Below are 18757 nucleotides of genomic sequence, written 5' to 3' on the forward strand. Positions count from 1 at the left end.
TGGTTTGGACAAGACAAGCCCTTTTCATGATGAAGTCAACTTCAGAGGTCTTGCTGCTTGAGCCCCTCCATTAGTAATCTGTGGAAACTGTTCTAGGGCATCTAAGGCATTGCACAGTACCATAGGATTCAGCACATCATTGTTATCAGATACATTCAGCAGTCCTGGAAGCTATTCTGGACCTGGTCCTTAGTCTTAGCAAACAGAAGGGGAGTCCCAAACAGGAAAAGAATGCAGCACAGGTAATATGTAGACGAAGGTGCAAAAAAAATGTCTGCATGAATAACTTATCATATGACAGCATGCTGGCCTTGTTTCAAGTGACTTATTTTTAGTACAAGGTTGTAGACGCGCAAGAACTAGTAATATGCAAGCTGTTCATTTCCCTGGAAGTGCGCCAACTGAAGCCTGAAGAACTCTTAATGTAGTGATTGTTGTGAACACACTGACACTTCCCACTATGCCCAATTACTAACCTATATTTGGATGCAAAATCTGCACATTACATCAGTAATCGACATCAGTCAGTAACCTCTTGTTGTCCGTGCTGTGATGTGCAGCTTACACACTAATGACATCTGTAAGGAAGTGACTTTGTGCCCCGTAGCAGTACTTCTAGCCATAACATGAAGGGCTGTACAAAGTTTGCATCTCGGGAGGTCCATTGTTCCCAAAATTGAAATCCACACCAGTTAGAGTGTAGATTTCAGCTATAATTAATCCGGGGCGTCAGACCTCGCCCCTAAATCAGATACTTACATAGTAGATAAGGTTTGATGAAGACATCAGTCCATCAAGTTCAACCTACACTCACCGGCCACTTTATTAGGTACACCATGCTAGTAACGGGTTGGACCCCCTTTTGCCTTCAGAACTGCCTCAATTCTTCGTGGCATAGATACAACAAGGTGCTGGAAGCATTCCTCAGAGATTTTGGTCCATATTGACATGATGGCATCACACAGTTGCCGCAGATTTGTCGGCTGCACATCCATGATGCGAATCTCCCGTTCCACCACATCCCAAAGATGCTCTATTGGATTGAGATCTGGTGACTGTGGAGGCCATTGGAGTACAGTGAACTCATTGTCATGTTCAAGAAACCAGTCTGAGATGATTCCAGCTTTATGACATGGCGCATTATCCTGCTGAAAGTAGCCATCAGATGTTGGGTACATTGTGGTCATAAAGGGATGGACATGGTCAGCAACAATACTCAGGTAGGCTTTGGCGTTGCAACGATGCTCAATTGGTACCAAGGGGCCCAAAGAGTGCCAAGAAAATATTCCCCACACCATGACACCACCACCACCAGCCTGAACCGTTGATACAAGGCAGGATGGATCCATGCTTTCATGTTGTTGACGCCAAATTCTGACCCTACCATCCGAATGTCGCAGCAGAAATCGAGACTCATCAGACCAGGCAACGTTTTTCCAATCTTCAATTGTCCAATTTCGATGAGCTTGTGCAAATTGTAGCCTCAGTTTCCTGTTCTTAGCTGAAAGGAGTGGCACCCGGTGTGGTCTTCTGCTGCTGTAGCCCATCTGCCTCAAAGTTCGACGTACTGTGCGTTCAGAGATGCTCTTCTGGCTACCTTGGTTGTAACGGGCGGCTATTTGAGTCACTGTTGCCTTTCTATCAGCTCGAACCAGTCTGGCCATTCTCCTCTGACCTCTGGCATCAACAACGCATTTCCGCCCACAGAACTGCCGCTCACTGGATGTTTTTTCTTTTTCGGACCATTCTCTGTAAACCCTAGAGATGGTTGTGCGTGAAAATCCCAGTAGATCAGCAGTTTCTGAAATACTCAGACCAGCCCTTCTGGCACCAACAACCATGCCACGTTCAAAGGCACTCAAATCACCTTTCTTCCCCATACTGATGCTCGGTTTGAACTGCAGGAGATTGTCTTGACCATGTCTACATGCCTAAATGCACTGAGTTGCCGCCATGTGATTGGCTGATTAGAAATTAAGTGTTAACGAGCAGTTGGACAGGTGTACCTAATAAAGTGGCCAGTGAGTGTATAACCCTACAGTCCCCTACAGTGTTCATCCAAAGAAAGGCAAAAAACCCATAAGGCTCAAGCCAATTGCCCCATTTCAGGGGAAAAAATTCCTTCCAGACTCCAATCTGGCAGTCAGTATAAAAACCCTGGATCAACGTGTCCTTAAAATCTAGAATCCATAACCCATGACATTGTTCTCTTCAAAAAAGGCATCCCTCTTTGAGCACCCAAAAATCCCTTTAATAATGCATAATATTGAATAATTTTATATAGAGGCCACAATTCTCCACCCAAGATTGATCCATATTCCACCACAGCCCAATGTTTTTAAAAAGATTTTATTCTACCAGACATGTATGATCTTAAAGAGAGTCTATCATTAGAAAAACACTTTTTTAACTAATGGCACATTGGAATAGCCTTTCTTCTTTTACACTAATTACTATCACGGAGCACCGGGGGCATTCTCTCTGTGCTCTGAGCACCCCCTCCCAAGTCATATCTTTCCACCGCCCCTCAGCTCGTTGTGTACACAAAATGGCAGCTCGGGCAGAGTCAACTGTGCATGACCTAGCCGACATTTTCTGGTGGTCTGTTACAGAGCTGCGTCCGATGCCTGCGAAAGGCAGAAGATACGGAGAAGAGGAAGAGGGGAGTGAACACAACGAGCTAAGGGGTGGTGGAAAGTTATGACCCAGGGGGTGCTCGGAGCACAGGGGGAACGTCCCTGTTGCTTTGTGATTGTAATTAGCATACAGAAGAAACAGATTGTATCACAAATGGCAGGAAGTAGAATGGACAGTAGGAGTACAATAGACTTAATTAATTAGTTAAAAAGGTATTTTCTAATGATAGACTCCCTTTAAACTGCTTTCTAGAAGATAAAGCACTCTGTAGTCTTCAGCTTGTCCCCTCCCTCTGAAGCGTCCTCCAATTCCAATTCAAATTACTATTTAAAATACAACACACATAATTTACATGTGGAAGCAGTCATATGCAAATGTTCCTTTCAGTACCTTATCCCCAGAACTGGATATTCTACCCAAAGCTAAAGTCTCATGTGTCTCTCACCTGTTCCTTTTCTTGCTTCTTACATCTCTATATATCAGATAGAGGCCATTGCTTAGGTACTAGGGCTGGACAATTAATCAAAAAATAACTGGAAATGAACAACAACCTGGATAACCAATGTGATTTTGTTCTTGTTGGTTATTTCGGTTTGGTTATTACATTATTTGCATTTTCGTTTGGTCCAAACCGAGCTATTATTATACCCCAGAGTATAATAAGTGGAGGGCCAGGAGTGGTGAGGAAACATAAAAAAACAGTGTTACTTACCTCCCCTGCACAAGTCTCTGCTGTCTTCGGTACTTCTGGTTGACGTCACATGTTGAAGAGAATACGTAGTATAATAATAGCAGTTTTGGTTCGGATATGTTCGGTCTGAACGAAATCTCACGTGTTCACCCAACACGTAATCATACTATAAAGGGGGGTGACCTAAATAATCGCCATTAATCGTAATTGAACTAACATTTTATTTTTATTTAGGTCAAAATTGCCCAGCCCTACTAGGTACAATGTGAATAAGGCTCTGGTGACACGCTTCTATGGAGCTCTATGTGTCTCCCATACCAGGCTTCGGTTCCTATATTAGAAACTATACATGTATACAGAAGACTGGAGCTGCCCCTGCCTGGGGAAAGGGGATTACTCAGTGGATATCCACACTAGCAATAGTATTAAATAAGAATATGAACTGGACAACCCCTTTAAGAATCCACAGGGTGAAAACACACAAAGAAGCAGGAATTGAATATCTTAATGAAACATTTGTTAAAGATGGCGTAACCATTCCGTGAACTTCTGCAGATACTTATTTATGCAGCGGCTGCACCACGTGTAGTTTCATGCCTTGTGTTAGTTTTCCAAGGCTTCTGTCTGTAGGCTATGCTGGGGAATGGTTGAGACTTGTACTAGCGACATGCATTCCCAGACCTATATCAGCTATGCTCAGCGCCATATATACAGCATGCTCAGATAACCCCCTCTTGTGCAATAACAATAATTGCATTTTAATCATTAGTTAGCACTGCAGATGTTCATGATTCATATAGCGCTCCTGCTCCAATGTGGTCATTATCCAGGTCCCAGAATGGTCACATACACACTAAATAAATAGTAAAAGAGAAGGTTATTCTTCTCACCATCTAATTTGCAGGATTTTAAGGCAGAGAGGACTCAGCATGCACAAGTAATTACCATCACAGAAACCCTGACATAGAAAGTAATTGATACAGGATTATAGTATTTATTGTAATGATTGGATCTTTCTACATTTCACCAATGGCTAAACTCCATGGACAAATTGCAGACTAAGTTTTACAGCCAGAATTCTTTTGGTTGTTCTTTGTATTGTTGTATTGTGCATAGGTTTGAGGATGAAAAGCATTCCATGGGCAAAAAGAGTAAATTCTTCATTAGAGGTGAACGAAGTTGCAGAAATTCGTGTCAGGCCATCAGATTTGGTCATTTGTGATTCTCTCCTATCTGTATCAAAGCAGAAGAATTTTCTGGTTGGGTTATACAGGGAAGAGAAGGTGGAAAAAAGTTACCCTCTCCGACTTCAATACAAAATTATTAACTATTTTCAATAATATGGAATTATTAATCCTACTAATATTATAAACTAGCTATAACCCGCAACTTCGTCCGCGGCCCCCACACGCTTGCGCGAACCACCTGCAGCGCTGCCCGGGGGCCCCCACGCCGACCTACTGGCAGGCGGCCCGCTGCTGCACTTCCGCCCCCCCCCCTTTTCCCGAACCTGCACCCCCGGCCCCCTTCTCCCCCTTTAGAGATCACAGTCACCTCCTACATCTACCCCTTCCCCCCACCACCACCCACCCGTGACCCCGGAGACCCTCCCCCTCTTTCCGCACGTGCAATCGCCGCCCCCCCCCCCCCCCACTTACCTTCTGCCCTCTGGTCTCAACCCCCCCTGTGCCCTCCCTAACCCCCAGCACCTCCTCTAAAGTTGTAGTTGGACTATGGAAAGATAAAGGAGTCAAAGTTGGAGACGGTAGCTTGGGTTACCAACCCTGGCTATAGAGTAGCTATGACTTGTCCAGTGAATCATCAGTGATTCACACTAATAACCTGTCGAGATTGCCTGAGCTAGAGGGAGGGTTGCCTGCAAGGGATTATGGGAAAGCCTGCTAGGCCACCACTAGAAGTTAGGTCTGGTTCACATCTGCATTTGGGCCATTCCATTCCCCTATCCACATGAAATATGCAGAGAGAAAAGTCTTTCTCTCCGCATTTTTTGTGCAGAAACCACACGGACCCTATTATAGTCTATGGAGTCCACAGGTTTCCTTAGGTAACCGCTTTTTTAAGCGGATAGGTTTCCATTCGGGGGGCCCTCATGCAGAATCCCCAAACGGAAACCCAAACGGAGATGTGAACCAGGTCTTATATGATATTTCTTCTTATCTCTTGATCTGTAAAAAGATGGGTGCTATTGTGGACAATTTGTATGGAATGAATCCCAAAAGTTTCAGGAAATTGATTTGTACAGAATCAATTCACTTATCTCTATTAGAAATAAGTGGCATTCCCAGCCTGCCAGGGCTCTGTAAACTGAGCTGATCCACCGCCAATGGTTCTGTACCAGTTTCTGTTGAAATCCCTGCAATAACGTTGTACCGCACAACATAACCTCTGCAGGAATCATTGGACACAGCAGCAGTACCAGAACTTATGTCATGTACATTTTCTTTGCTTAGACGGAGTCATATCAATAAAGAATCTCTGGCCAATTTATAAGAGGAGAATATTCAAGAAATGTCACTGCATTTTTATGAAGGAATATAAAGGAGATGACAATAAATCAGATGGAATTCTCAGGCTTTAGACGACCTGGATCTGCGGGAAACTCTAACCTGACATCTCATTTGCAAGAGTTTTTCTAAAGTTTAGTAAACTTCCAAAAGCCCTGCAGCTAGACAAGGACAGGCTGGACTTTCTGAAATGTACTATCATTTGGTGCAGTATGTTATTGTATATCTAAAAGTGGTGACTCTAAATAAACCAATTTAGAATTCATGGGGTCATATTACTACTTATATAAGTAACTTACTCAGTCTTTATATTTTGCACCATGTAATGTCTTAAGTTGGCCAAACACATTAGAATTATGTTGGCCGAACCTTCCAATTTTGGTGGAACCAGCTGACTACAGATATCAAAGCGAAAAAGAATGAGGTTATTGGATTTCATCCTATCCTTATTCTCTCAGAAGAGATTAATCAGTAGCAGAAAAGTCTGGAATTAGCTGTATATTCGTACTGTATACTCGGGCAGAGCTAAGCATGCACATGCATGGGTGGTAAGGAGGGATAGCTATCAGACAAATGAGATGTTGTATGGCCAGCTTTAGAGTCCAGTTCACTAGTTCTAGTTGACTAGTTTGCAATGTGCAAAACTCCAAACTGTATATTGTATACCAATCTATATATTTCAGTTACTGTTATTATACTTTCCTTGCATTGGCGATATCACCATATTAATATTACAGCATCGTTCTTTAAGGCCCTCAGAAAGTGATGTCTAAGAGGCGGCATTGTTTACTTCCAATAATGAGAAGGGTCTGCAGTACTGGTCATCCATTGCCTTTTGATTCATGGAAAGAAATAGAAAACTAAGGCTGAGTTCACACAGAGTTTTTTGTACCAGATTTTGACGCAGAGGCCGCCTCAGAATCTGGTTCAAAAAATGCCTCCTGCAGCTAGCAGTGACTGGATGCCGATGCATTGTACCAGCATACAGTCGCTGCATTCTTCTCCAGATTAGGCCCAAATGAATGGGCCTAGTCAGGAGCGAGTCTCGTGCCCCGGATGCCGTGGCTGATTCAGCCGCAGAATCCACGGCAAGAAGGGTCATCATTTCTGAGAGCTAGTAGCGGAAAAAAGAAGCGAGCTGCTCCCACTGAAGTCAATGGGAGCTGGTTGCCGATTTTGGCAGTGGATTTTGAGGCGGATTCCACATCAAAATCCGCTGCCAAAAAACTAAGCGCGAACTCAGCTTAAAAACTACAATGGAACAAGGGCACAGCAGTAACATAAAGTGAAAAGGAACACATTTCTGAAGAACAATGCAGATAATGCAGATTTATATGCTCTGAGTGTCTTTGGAAAGGTGGGTGACAACCCCTATGGGTACAGTCTTGACTGACGGTAATGGTGGTCACATTTGCAAAATCATGTTATCTAATAGACTGAATAGAGATAATCTATGGGCTTATATCTGCAGGTATTTTTGATGGAACATGATCTTTACATATAGATATTAGTGATCTCTCATGAGATATATATATATATGTACAATTGAAGAAATCGTATTTCCACGGTTCTGTAGGAGAGTGAACACTCTGTGATATTGTACTGTTCTCCTACAATAGAGATCCTTGCTACCTAAAACCAAAAGGAACTTCTGCAGTAAGTGATGGAAACATTGACCAGAAAACCCTTTGCTGCTGTTCTGACAATCTGCAGATGTATAATAAAGATGTAGCACAGGACCCCCCCCCCCCTACACAATGTACATTGCACATAGTCACAAGGTTTCTCTGAATAGATCTGTTACATCACATTTCCTTTCTTCACAGCAACACATATAGGCGATGTTGTATAACACGCATATGCAAGCCTGGGAAAGTGATGTGTGCTATGCATTTTCTGAATCCGATTGTGGTATACTTACTGTGATGTATGCTCCTGCTAAATGGGGAGGGGCGGGGGGCAATCGGCTATTGATATTTTGAGGCTCTTTATATTAATAACTGGGTTTCAGATTTATAATATTTTTTTTCTACAATGTAACAGTCTCTGGGGCACAGTTTTATTTTGATGGACAGAAAGTTCATAGGCCTTCATTAAAGGCAAAGTAACTGTCTCTAAGGTTGGAGGGACACACTCTCAGTTGCTCTATATGAATAAGTCATAGTAGAAGTCCCCTTTAAGAATAATGTGCAGATTCTCAGAACCTTCTCTTTACATCCTGGCTTTGCAAACAAACATTGAGACATATGGAAATCGCTGCGCTGGTCACATATCCTGTTAACCTCAAGGTATCCACCAAAATATTCTACTTTCGATGTGCTAGAAAACAACTATAGCCCTGTAGAAAAGTTGGTCTGACATAGTAAAGTGAGGAATATGAGAGTATATATGTACTGTTGTGTCATCTATACACTCAAGGACGGCTGAAAGGAACAAGCCCTTATATTCATTTGACAGATCAATGTGAATTTCAGCCATCAGGTTTCCAAACACTTGTCTATAGGTGAATCATATATCAGACATAATGGAGTTTTCCTGTCCAAGCCTATTGTTTCTGCTGAAGTAAGCAGCGTCTTGAGATATCTGATGGCACTCTTGTCTCCTGCGTTTCTAGCTGAAGTGAACATACATGGAAAACGTGAATACGGACACTGGAAAATTCACCTGTCAGCTGAAATATGGGGCAGAGGGCAGAATACAGGACACAACACGTCCAGTTGTAATACCAAAATCTCATCACATTCTTGTATAGGAGTCCTAGCATTCAGAAAGGCTCTTGTGAGCCGTAAAATTGTTCCAAAAACTGCCCAAATAAAGGCTTTGTTCCTATATATAATCACAATTGGACCTGGAGGCCGACGTCTATCACTGTAGCAAATAGAGGCCATTTAGCTGTCCCTTTGTCTGCAAATTTGTTCTGGACTGAATAACCAGGCTGATATTTAAAGATCTTTTTGTTGGCAACTAACATGGCCAGACGTCCAGTTATACACCTGCTTGGCTGAGGACAGGAGTAATACGAGTGGGTGCCATTTACCTCTGGTTACAGTTGCCTTATAAGGAGACAAAAGTATTGGACAGAAATAAACTATCCTGTCCAATCTGTGATTGTCAAAGACGTTTAGGAATCAAAACAGAGCCACCTTCTAAGATCAGTTCCCACTCTGATAGTCTTGAGTCAGCCATATAGTAGATGGACAGCCATTGATCCGCCATGCAATACTGCAATTCCCCTGCAGTGGCCGCTGCAGAGAAAATGTTTGGCTGAGCACAGGTTTCCATGACACGATCAGTGGCATGAGCGGGACTCACAGTGCTGTAGCAAGCCAACCCCTTTAAGACTAGGGTCAGCCTTTTCTTTTGGGATTCACTTTTGGTTCTGTATCTTAAAAACTGCTCTACAAACTGCATCAAAAATTGCAGCCTAATGGTTAAAGTTCTGTGTATGTTTATAACACACTAGTCAAACAAACAATATTTGTAATAATCGGAATAACATTCTAAGACAGATATTGTACGTCTTATTAAACAAGCCATCAAATTGTTATGGTGTAAACACAAAAGCTCTGCCATAGAAGCCCAGCTGATCAGATCCCCGCCATGAAGCAAAGTACTTCTCAACATCGTGAACCCGAATCAGAGATTTCCATCACTGTCATGTTAGAACGACACAATAATAGCATCGTGACACATTGAAGCCTTGTCTTCAGGAGCCTGAACTGGATGAATGCACAGAGGGATTGTTACTCTCTTTAAATAGGGATTCTTCAAGCCTATCAACAACAAAAAGATGTAATGGTGTTCTAGAGAATCCGGCACAGATGTTAGTATTCCCAGCAACCCGCGTAGAGATTTACTGCAGTCCCATACCTCTGTTCAGCAAATCCTTAGGAGCCTACTAATCTAACAGCTGGCATTTCATCCAGCTCCAACAGCCGCCTATGTACACACAGCACACATCTACAACAACAGTCCTGCATGGCAAGCATCACAACACGCATCCTCTTAAAGGAGCACCAAACAGAAGGTGTTAATGCGTATACATGTATACAGCTGCCAATATCATTCACATATAGGCTCTCGGACTGGAGATAAAGTAGTGATTGGGGGCAGACATGTTTCGGGTTTGGACTTTTTATCAATAATCCCATTGAATAAGTCTCACCAGCCAGAAATAGCAGAACAAAAGACATACTGATAGGGAATGTAGATTGTGAGTCCTATATAGAACAGTGACTGGCAATGAATGTAAAGCGCTGCGGAATATGATGGCGCCATATAAGTAAGCATAATAAATAAATAATAATATTCAATACAGAGACACTTTTCATATGGGAAATAATCTCCTAATGTTGAAAATTTTTAAGAACTGTCCTAGGCTGAGGCCACGTGTCGCAAACATGAAGCGTTTTTGTCAGTGGTAAAAAATGTTGCGCTTTACAGTAAAGTGAATGAGATTTATTTACTCTCCACATTAAAGGAAAAAAATTGTGCAGAAATTTAAATTTTACGCAACGTTTCCTCCATAGACTCCTATTGGGGAGGCAAAAATACAAAACAGTGGAAAAGCAGTGAAAAACACAAGCATTTTTGCTGACTTTTTCTGCAGCGGTTTTACGCTACGATTCGTTATGTGTGGCTTTTGCCATAGAGACGCCACGTTGGATTATCGCGGATGTATGAGATATTGTCTCTGTTGCATTTTTTGCGGTTAGTGCAAATGTCAATAGAGGAGACGGACTTGGAAACCAATGGATTCTCCAATTAGTCTCCGAGCCTGACACAATACGGACTGAAGTCGTGCTCGCTGCAATTATTTTCCACACAGGCTGTACAAGAAAGGTGTACAGCAAAAACATTGAATCACGTCTGAATAGAGACATAGTGACTACCATTATAGATTACTGTACGTGTACTGTGAAATCAGACAGCAGCCTGCTATTCAGTGCAATGAATGGTCTCCAGCAGGTGAGGGGTTAAGCCAGTGACTGGCACATGCCAGGCTAGTGATGGGCTACTGCCACCCTGCATAAAGTAGAGACAAGAAGACTACTTACCCCAGTAATGCCCCCTCCTGGTCCTGGAGTGGTTGTTTCTCCTGAGATTCTCCACGTTGTTTAATTCCAGTCTATGCCAGGCCTTAGTCAGAAGGGGCTGTTGTGCCAGTCAGTGCCCACATGCCCAGTGCTGTATGGCAGCACAGTGTTATTACATGCAGGCAGAGCACAAGGAGGAGTCCATTCCCTGCTGTGTCAATCCCTGCTCTGCCCTCAGAGTCCTATTACACCCACAGCTGATTTATTTCTGGCTCAGCCCGAGCATAGCCAATGATGATGGCAGCCCTCGGGAGAGGCTGCTGTGGTGCCCCCTGCACTACACTCCGTGCCCCGCTACAACTTGCCCCTATACAATATGCATGAAGGCAGACAGCCGGCTCCCCGGCATGGAGGAGGGAGGATCACAGGTGGAGCGCTGCCATCATCATCCGTGCCAGGGCTATGGCTGCAGGTTGCCCGGTGCCTCCATACCAGCAGCTCCTCACTTCCCTGCCACCAGCTCGCAGGATTGCCAAGGTCCTTGATCCCTTTGTTTAAAGTGACAGCGACATGAGAGCAGCATCACAGCCCCAGCGCCTGGGATAGGGACCCGGGATTGAGGAGCATCTAGTGGACAGGAGGAATGCTTGCATCTAGTCAGTCAGCCTGCAGTGTGTGTGTGCCAGGCTGCTTATACACACTAGTGGCCCAGGAAGGGTTAATACCGTGCCAGATCAGCTACTTCTGTTACATATAATTACCGATTTCATTATATTGTCACTTCCACAATACTTCTATATACACGACATCCTAAAATACACTAAATGTTCACCAAGTTCTGACACTTTACAAATCAGTTTATTTACTATTAGTTACAATTGGCACTAAATTATGTAGCGCAAAGAATGGTAACATATACTGCCATGCTGTACAAAGAATCTGTGTATAGTGGTAACATATACCGCCATGCTGTACAAAGAATGTGTGTATAGTGGTAACATATACCGCCATGCTGTACAAAGAATCTGTGTATAGAGGTAACATATACCGCCATGCTGTACAAAGAATGTGTGTATAGTGGTAACATATACCGCCATGCTGTACAAAGAATGTGTGTATAGTGGTAACATATACCGCCATGCTGTACAAAGAATGTGTGTATAGTGGTAACATATACCGCCATGCTATACAAAGAATCTATGTATAGTGGTAACATATACTGCCATTCCGCACAAAGAATCTGTGTATAGTGGTAACATATACCGCCATGCTGTACAAAGAATGTGTGTATAGTGGTAACATGTACCGCCATGCTGTACAAAGAATGTGTGTATAGTGGTAACATATACCGCCATGCTGTACAAAGAATGTGTGTATAGTGGTAACATATACCGCCATGCTGTACAAAGAATGTGTGTATAGTGGTAACATGTACCGCCATGCTGTACAAAGAATGTGTGTATAGTGGTAACATATACCGCCATGCTGTACAAAGAATGTGTGTATAGTGGTAACATATACCGCCATGCTGTACTAAGAATGTGTGTATAGTGGTAACATATACCGCCATGCTGTACAAAGAATGTGTGTATAGTGGTAACATATACCGCCATGCTGTACAAAGAATGTGTGTATAGTGGTAACATATACCGCCATGCTGTACAAAGAATGTGTGTATAGAGGTAACATATACTGCCATGCTGTACAAAGAATGTGTGTATAGTGGTAACATGTACCGACATGCTGCACAAAGAATCTATGTATAGTGGTAACATATACCGCCATGCTGCACAAAGAATGTGTGTATAGAGGTAACATATACTGCCATGCTGTACAAAGAATGTGTGTATAGTGGTAACATCAGGGTGCACATTATGTTGAAAGTGTGCAAATGTCTTAAAGGGGATGTCCAGTATGTGTGTGTGTGTGTGTGTATTAAAGTATTAAAGATTGTGATACTGAGGACATAATATTGATAGGTCATCAATATTATGTCAGTGTCACTCCCACAGATAAGCGAATATCAACAACAGCAGCCATCTGAACTGTATAATATACAGAATTGCATATTGTGTAGCATCTATGTTGTGACTGCTTCGGACTATTGAAGCCCAGCTTGGCTACTACAGTGTACAAAGGTGTCTGCATCCATCTCTGCACAATATGCAGTCCTAGCGGCTGCTGAAATCAATTGATCAGTAGAGGTTCTGGACATCAGACCTATAATTTGATATTGATGACCTGATATTTCCCTTGAAGTTCTTTTGATTCCAATTGCCTGTTTCCACTTGCATATAGGCAGGATGATTACTGCTATTATACAGGGCAGTCAGTAATATGCAGTGCACCAGAAGTTTCCTCACTGGTCCCCATTTGTAAATGTTTTACTTATTTTGTATACTACTCATTTGTGTCCTTTTATGCATAAATTTAAGAAAAGCAATCACCAAATTGTTTAGAGATACAATGGCAATCAAACAGGTTCTGTCCTTTACATTCAGTACTTGGTGAAAGGTCCACCTTAAGGCTAAGTCTCAATGTAGCAGCCAAAAAGAGCTGCGGAAAAGACCACGGCGGAAACGCCTTGCATTTTTTTCTGCAGCGTTTTCAGGCAGCCTCAGATCCACCATCCATTGATTTGCTATTGGTTTCCATGCCATAAATAACTTTTCTGGAGTACAATGGCCATTGTTCCCCTGACAGAACACTAACTACATAGATCAATGGAGAGAAACCGGTACTGACACGTGTAGTACATCAAATGTAAATGTAAGCACTTCTTTCTAGAAACCGGAAATCAGAGGACTTGGCCAGTACTGGTGGCAATCATTGGATCTAGGAAAATGGCATTGATGGTTTTCAGTGGATAGACCCCTGTTCATTTTGTGCAGTTGAATAGATGTAAAATAACAGTTGTCTAATTTGATTACTAACCACTAGTGAGACCAGAGCTGACCCATACACTATAGATAGCAAGCAGCCAACCAGTCTTTACAGAGCAAAAGCATTCAGACATTTGCAAATTAACAGCTGGTCCTTATGTCATCCACATGTGCTGCTGGAGAAGAGTCAGAAGACCCCCATACTACATTATTGGGCTTTGCCAATACATATCTACAGGCTCGTACTGGCCCACCAGAGAACTGGTGAATCTCCTAGTTGGCCCCGTGCTTCTAGGGGGCCCTAGTGTACCCCCACTGCTTTTTTTGTAATAAGCAGAGGAGTTGCAGAAATAGTCCCTATTAATTTATCTATCTCCGCTTCTGCTCACTGCAGTCTTCTTCTTCAGTCTGCAGAGGGCCCCATGCAGCGCACATTACATCATCGGGCTGAATAGAGAAGCGGAGGAGGCCACGAGCAGGAGCAGGGATTGGTAAGTAAATGCACCCAGATTTCCCTGGTTCTACCAATCCTGTTGATAAAAATACAAGTGGATTGCAGAATTGGAGAGGGAGTGGCTGAGTACCTGGGTACTTACCTGTCTGCTCTAAGGTCTCTGCCACTCAATTCTGCTCAGGGCGCACATGGCGTCATAACACCCTTCACTGGCCTACTTCACTTTCCCCCCCCCATACGGTGGCCACATCACTGACTCCCACCCATACTGTATGGGGGCTAGTGATGGTGCCATTATATTGTGTGGGGAGTAGTGATGTGTCATGACCTGGTTGTTTGTGTATGGGGATTTGATCCGGCCTCCTGTGTTCTGCTGGTGGTTGCTTTACCACTGGACCATCTTGTTTGGTATTGGTGCCAGTCCTCTTAGCAGACTTGAGGTTCCAGGAATCGAACCTCGGGTGTTTAATTTGCCATCATCCTATGGGAGGATTCTGGGGCCTTTTTAAGGAGGAGGGCTGGCTCCACATGTTGCCGGTTTTCATGGTTTACAATTTAGGATTCCTGGCTTAGGAGGAGGATTGTTTTGGTGAAGGTTCCAGCAGATTATGAAGTGGTGTGAAAGTTGCCTGTTGTGTGAATCTAGTTTGTTTCCTCACACTTCATCTCCACCCTATCCTTCTGCTCTGTTTGCCTGGCACTTTCTTGTGGTTTGAGAGGTTTTGGGTTCCAGTATTTTCCCCAGTCCTGTGTTAACCCTTTCCTCACCTTTCCACTGTCCCTCTCCTCATTTTCTTGTTTTGTTTTGTGTGGTGCTGCGTGTCCGTTGTCCAGCACCTCCCAGCCCGTTTGTCTGTCTGCAGCTGCACCTGGATTTCTGTAGGGGTCACCACTTTAGAAACCCCAGTCCCTAGCTCTCCTATAGCTCTTGCCCTATCTGTCTACTAGGTCTTCGTGCTAGAGAGCCAGGAGTTGTCGGGGCCAAGACTAGCTTGGGGACAGCCGACCACCACCCGTAGGCAGGGCCTAGCTAGCCACCGTAGTGCCAGGGATAGTCTCCCTTCCCTGTTTCCTTAGCGGTGCAACCTGCAATCTGGAATCTGGGTCTGGACTCAGACACGAATGTAACATGATGGGGGCTAATAAATACCTGATCGGTAGGAGGCTGACACCCAGCTCCTGAACTGATCAGCTGTATGGAGCTGATTCCAGCACCCATCCTGTATACAATACAGGGCTGGAAACGGAATTCCCCATCCACTATATAGTGACCCAATAACTTCACTGCAGCTCAGCTCCCACTGACTTCATAAAGTGCTTAGATACAGTGATTTCTGCTTCTGGTTCCATACTCTGTACAGGACGGCCACCAGAAGCAGCCCTGTACAGCTGATGGAGCCGTGTGTCAGCCCCCTACCAATCAGGTATTAAGCCTGACATCCCCTTTAATATTCCCCCTCAATGCCCCACACACTTTAATGTCCCCCCCAGGATGCTCCTATGACTGCCACCACACAATATAATTTTTAGGTAGTGCAGTGGTGCACATAATATGGCAGGTGAGCAGCACTGTTATTACCTGTAGCCGCACTCAGAACAGCTGATCTGCAGGGTTCATGGTGTTGGGGCCCCTACAAACAATTCCATTGGTGGGCCCTAGACATCCCGGTCCGACACTGCACATCTAATTGTGAATGGCCAGCTCAAGATATGGAGAGAAGGTATGTCATGTTAATCCACCAAAACCTATGTCCCTCCAGGGGTTCAGAACATCACATAGCACAGGCCCGAACAGCAATCATTCCTCTCACCTAGCAACAGGGAATACTAAACCTCTGATTGGTCGATTAAGTGATCACATGGCTTCTTATATGGCATCTCCTGGAATCTAAGTAATAAAATACATATAAATGTAATGTTTAGAATCCTGTGCTGGTCTTACGGCGCTATTCTCATGGAAAATCCTGATTCCATTGGAAGCTTATACAGTTTTTGTATCTAGAATAGCGAGTTTTGCCTCAGACCTGATAGGTTTGGTGTATTTTGTTGTAGATTATTTGTGATACGGTCTTTAAATTTGTACTAGCTTGACATGACTAAAACCCCTTGGTTTAATGCCATTTTATGTATTTATAGGGAATTTGCTAGGGCAGTTTGGGACCACCCATAGGACCTTATGGATCAATGGTTTAGTGTACCAAATCACCCTGTTGTAAAGGCATATGTGCCCTCAATAAAAATAAAAAAGCCTTATACTCACCCTGTCGCTGTACTCCCTGTGCCGCAGTCCGTCACTGAAGCCAGAGGAGTACACTTCGGCTTTAGTGCGCATGCGCTGTACCTCTAGCACATCGAAGCCGGGGTGTGAAGATGTTTTATTTGCCTCTGATTTTATGAAGGAGAATCTTTCCTCCATACACGTGCAAGCTCAGCTCGGCCTGGGGGGTGCATGTGTATAGAACTGTGAGACAGGAGTAACCACTGCCAGACTCCTCAGGTAGAAGCTTATCTATCTGGGGTCAAATGGATAAGGCCAACTGGGCAATCCACCTCTCCACCAACATGTGCGATCAGGAGGCCACCATGCAGATTAGATTGGGATCTTGTCTCATCACAATAAGAGAGTTTGCCCAATATATATCTAATGTATATGGTCAGTTCAAAACAGATTTGTATTGGTTTTATTGTCACCACAGACACCACAGATTATTATGCCATAACAGGCGTCTATATGGCAGAATTATCTTTGTGGACATAAAACAATGCAACCTGACTGAGCATTCATCCTGAATAATAGATCTATGGCTGTAGTCTTACCGAAATCTTAATTAGAAATCATCATGCTGTAGAAAACTTTGAAGAACTGGCAACACAAGGTAGAATGCTGTCGCCTTTCCTGTCAATATTCCCAGATAACAAAACAATGGAACATCAGGTTTTTTTTATAACCTGAGCAATTATGAAATTAAATTGCAAAATATTGGAAAGTCCTTATAAAAACCAGACAACCTAAGTATTACTGTCAAGAGGCATGTATCAAATATAATAATAGCTGTAATAATAAGAATAGTTATGCCAGGAAGTTCTTTAGTTCTGCTGTTCTGTCAAGGTCTTAACAATCCAATTAGCCTTTTTGGGAAATCTAGGTGTTAACCAATGTAACTGCCATTAAAAGGGCTGTCATCCAGCTCTCCAAATTCCTGAATGGCAGAAATGCAGAGAGGTTGTAATCCAATAGATAGTGTCAGGGTCTGGGGTTGCTACATGGGGTGACATAGACACTCAAGTCCAGTTTCTTTTAGTCTAAAACAAAGGTAGAGTTTATTTTCACTCAAAAAGGTAGTGCAGCAACAAAAGGAAACAATACAAAATTAAATACCTGCCCTGCTAGGCTCTAACTAAACATAGTATATGTTACCTCACCTAGAATAACAGAAATCCCCCCACCCCAAAAAAATAAAAAATAAAATAGTAGAATCATTCAGGACACAGCTCCCAAAAATAAGACCTCTCTATCAGCTCTCCAGCCAAACTCTGCCCAAGTGTTGCTGCTGGAGCTGGCTTCTTAAGCCTCCTTGACCAGGAGACTCTCTGCAGCTGAGTCACTGCTGGAACATCCCTAAAGTGTGGACTGGAGGAGGGGGTGGGGTGGAATGACAGGTCCCACTACCAACCTACCTGTCATTCCTAAAAATCCAGCCTGGTACTGAGCATTTACCAAAATGCTCAGCAGACAAAAGTCTGCTGAGAACAAACATTCCTAGAGTTTTCTCATCTCACCCACCTGTGTAGTCTGAGTGAGATGTACACCCCCTCCATTACCTGACCAGCCATCGGCTTACAATAGATAAAATGGTTCTATAAGTAAAGTTGGTCATACACTTTCAACAGCCTCTTGGCCAAAAGTTATTCCTCCAGACCTCATCATACACAAGCACCCAGTTTGGTTGAGTGTGCATGTGCAATATGAGAGGTAATGGGCTGCTACCAGATATCTCAGAGGCTTTATCTTCCTTGAGAATTTCAATATCTTTTATTTTCTCAACATATGTCACATGAATACCAGGCAATCACCTCATACACATTATATAGTTGGCCTTACATCTTAAGATCTGTGTTATATCACTTAAAATATAAGGAAAGTAAGCAGGACAGTGGATGAAATCTTAAAAAACACCATTAATGGTCTGGATTGTCATTATATCTTTTATATTTCTAAAGAACAACCAAAACCAGTGGTGCAGACTGTAGAAAGAGAGCCCTCTTTATGTTGCTTCCAAGGAAGGAAGAGCTTGTGGTTTATTCCTCCTTTTATCCTCTTTGATTATCCTTGAGTCAGTTCTACTCTCTTTCTTGGCTAACATGCAGAGGAAACGTAGAGGAAAATCCTGCACAGGTTCTCTGCACTTCTTAGGGATGAAAACAACCAAGGCTCGGCCTGCTCTCTCCAGAGGCCCACAGCAGCCACATTGCCTGTCTTTATGGTACTTTAGGAACCAAATACAGAATATAACAGACAATTAGTTCCGAGC

At 43.3% G+C, this 18757-nt stretch overlaps 1 protein-coding gene across 2 annotated transcripts in view; it reads right to left on the reverse strand.

Moving 5' to 3' along the window:
• The window catches only part of MAN2A2 (mannosidase alpha class 2A member 2), an 82139-nt gene extending 70705 nt beyond the window's left edge, over positions 1-11434 (reverse strand). For both annotated transcript variants that reach the window (XM_075273374.1, XM_075273373.1), the window contains exon 1: positions 10911-11434. The gene's annotated coding sequence lies outside the window, so the exon portion shown is untranslated. The remainder of the gene's footprint in view (positions 1-10910) is intronic.
• Positions 11435-18757: the final 7323 nt, after the last annotated feature.

Source organism: Leptodactylus fuscus, chromosome 5 (assembly GCF_031893055.1).
Source record: "Leptodactylus fuscus isolate aLepFus1 chromosome 5, aLepFus1.hap2, whole genome shotgun sequence".
Classification (NCBI taxonomy): domain Eukaryota; kingdom Metazoa; phylum Chordata; class Amphibia; order Anura; family Leptodactylidae; genus Leptodactylus; species Leptodactylus fuscus.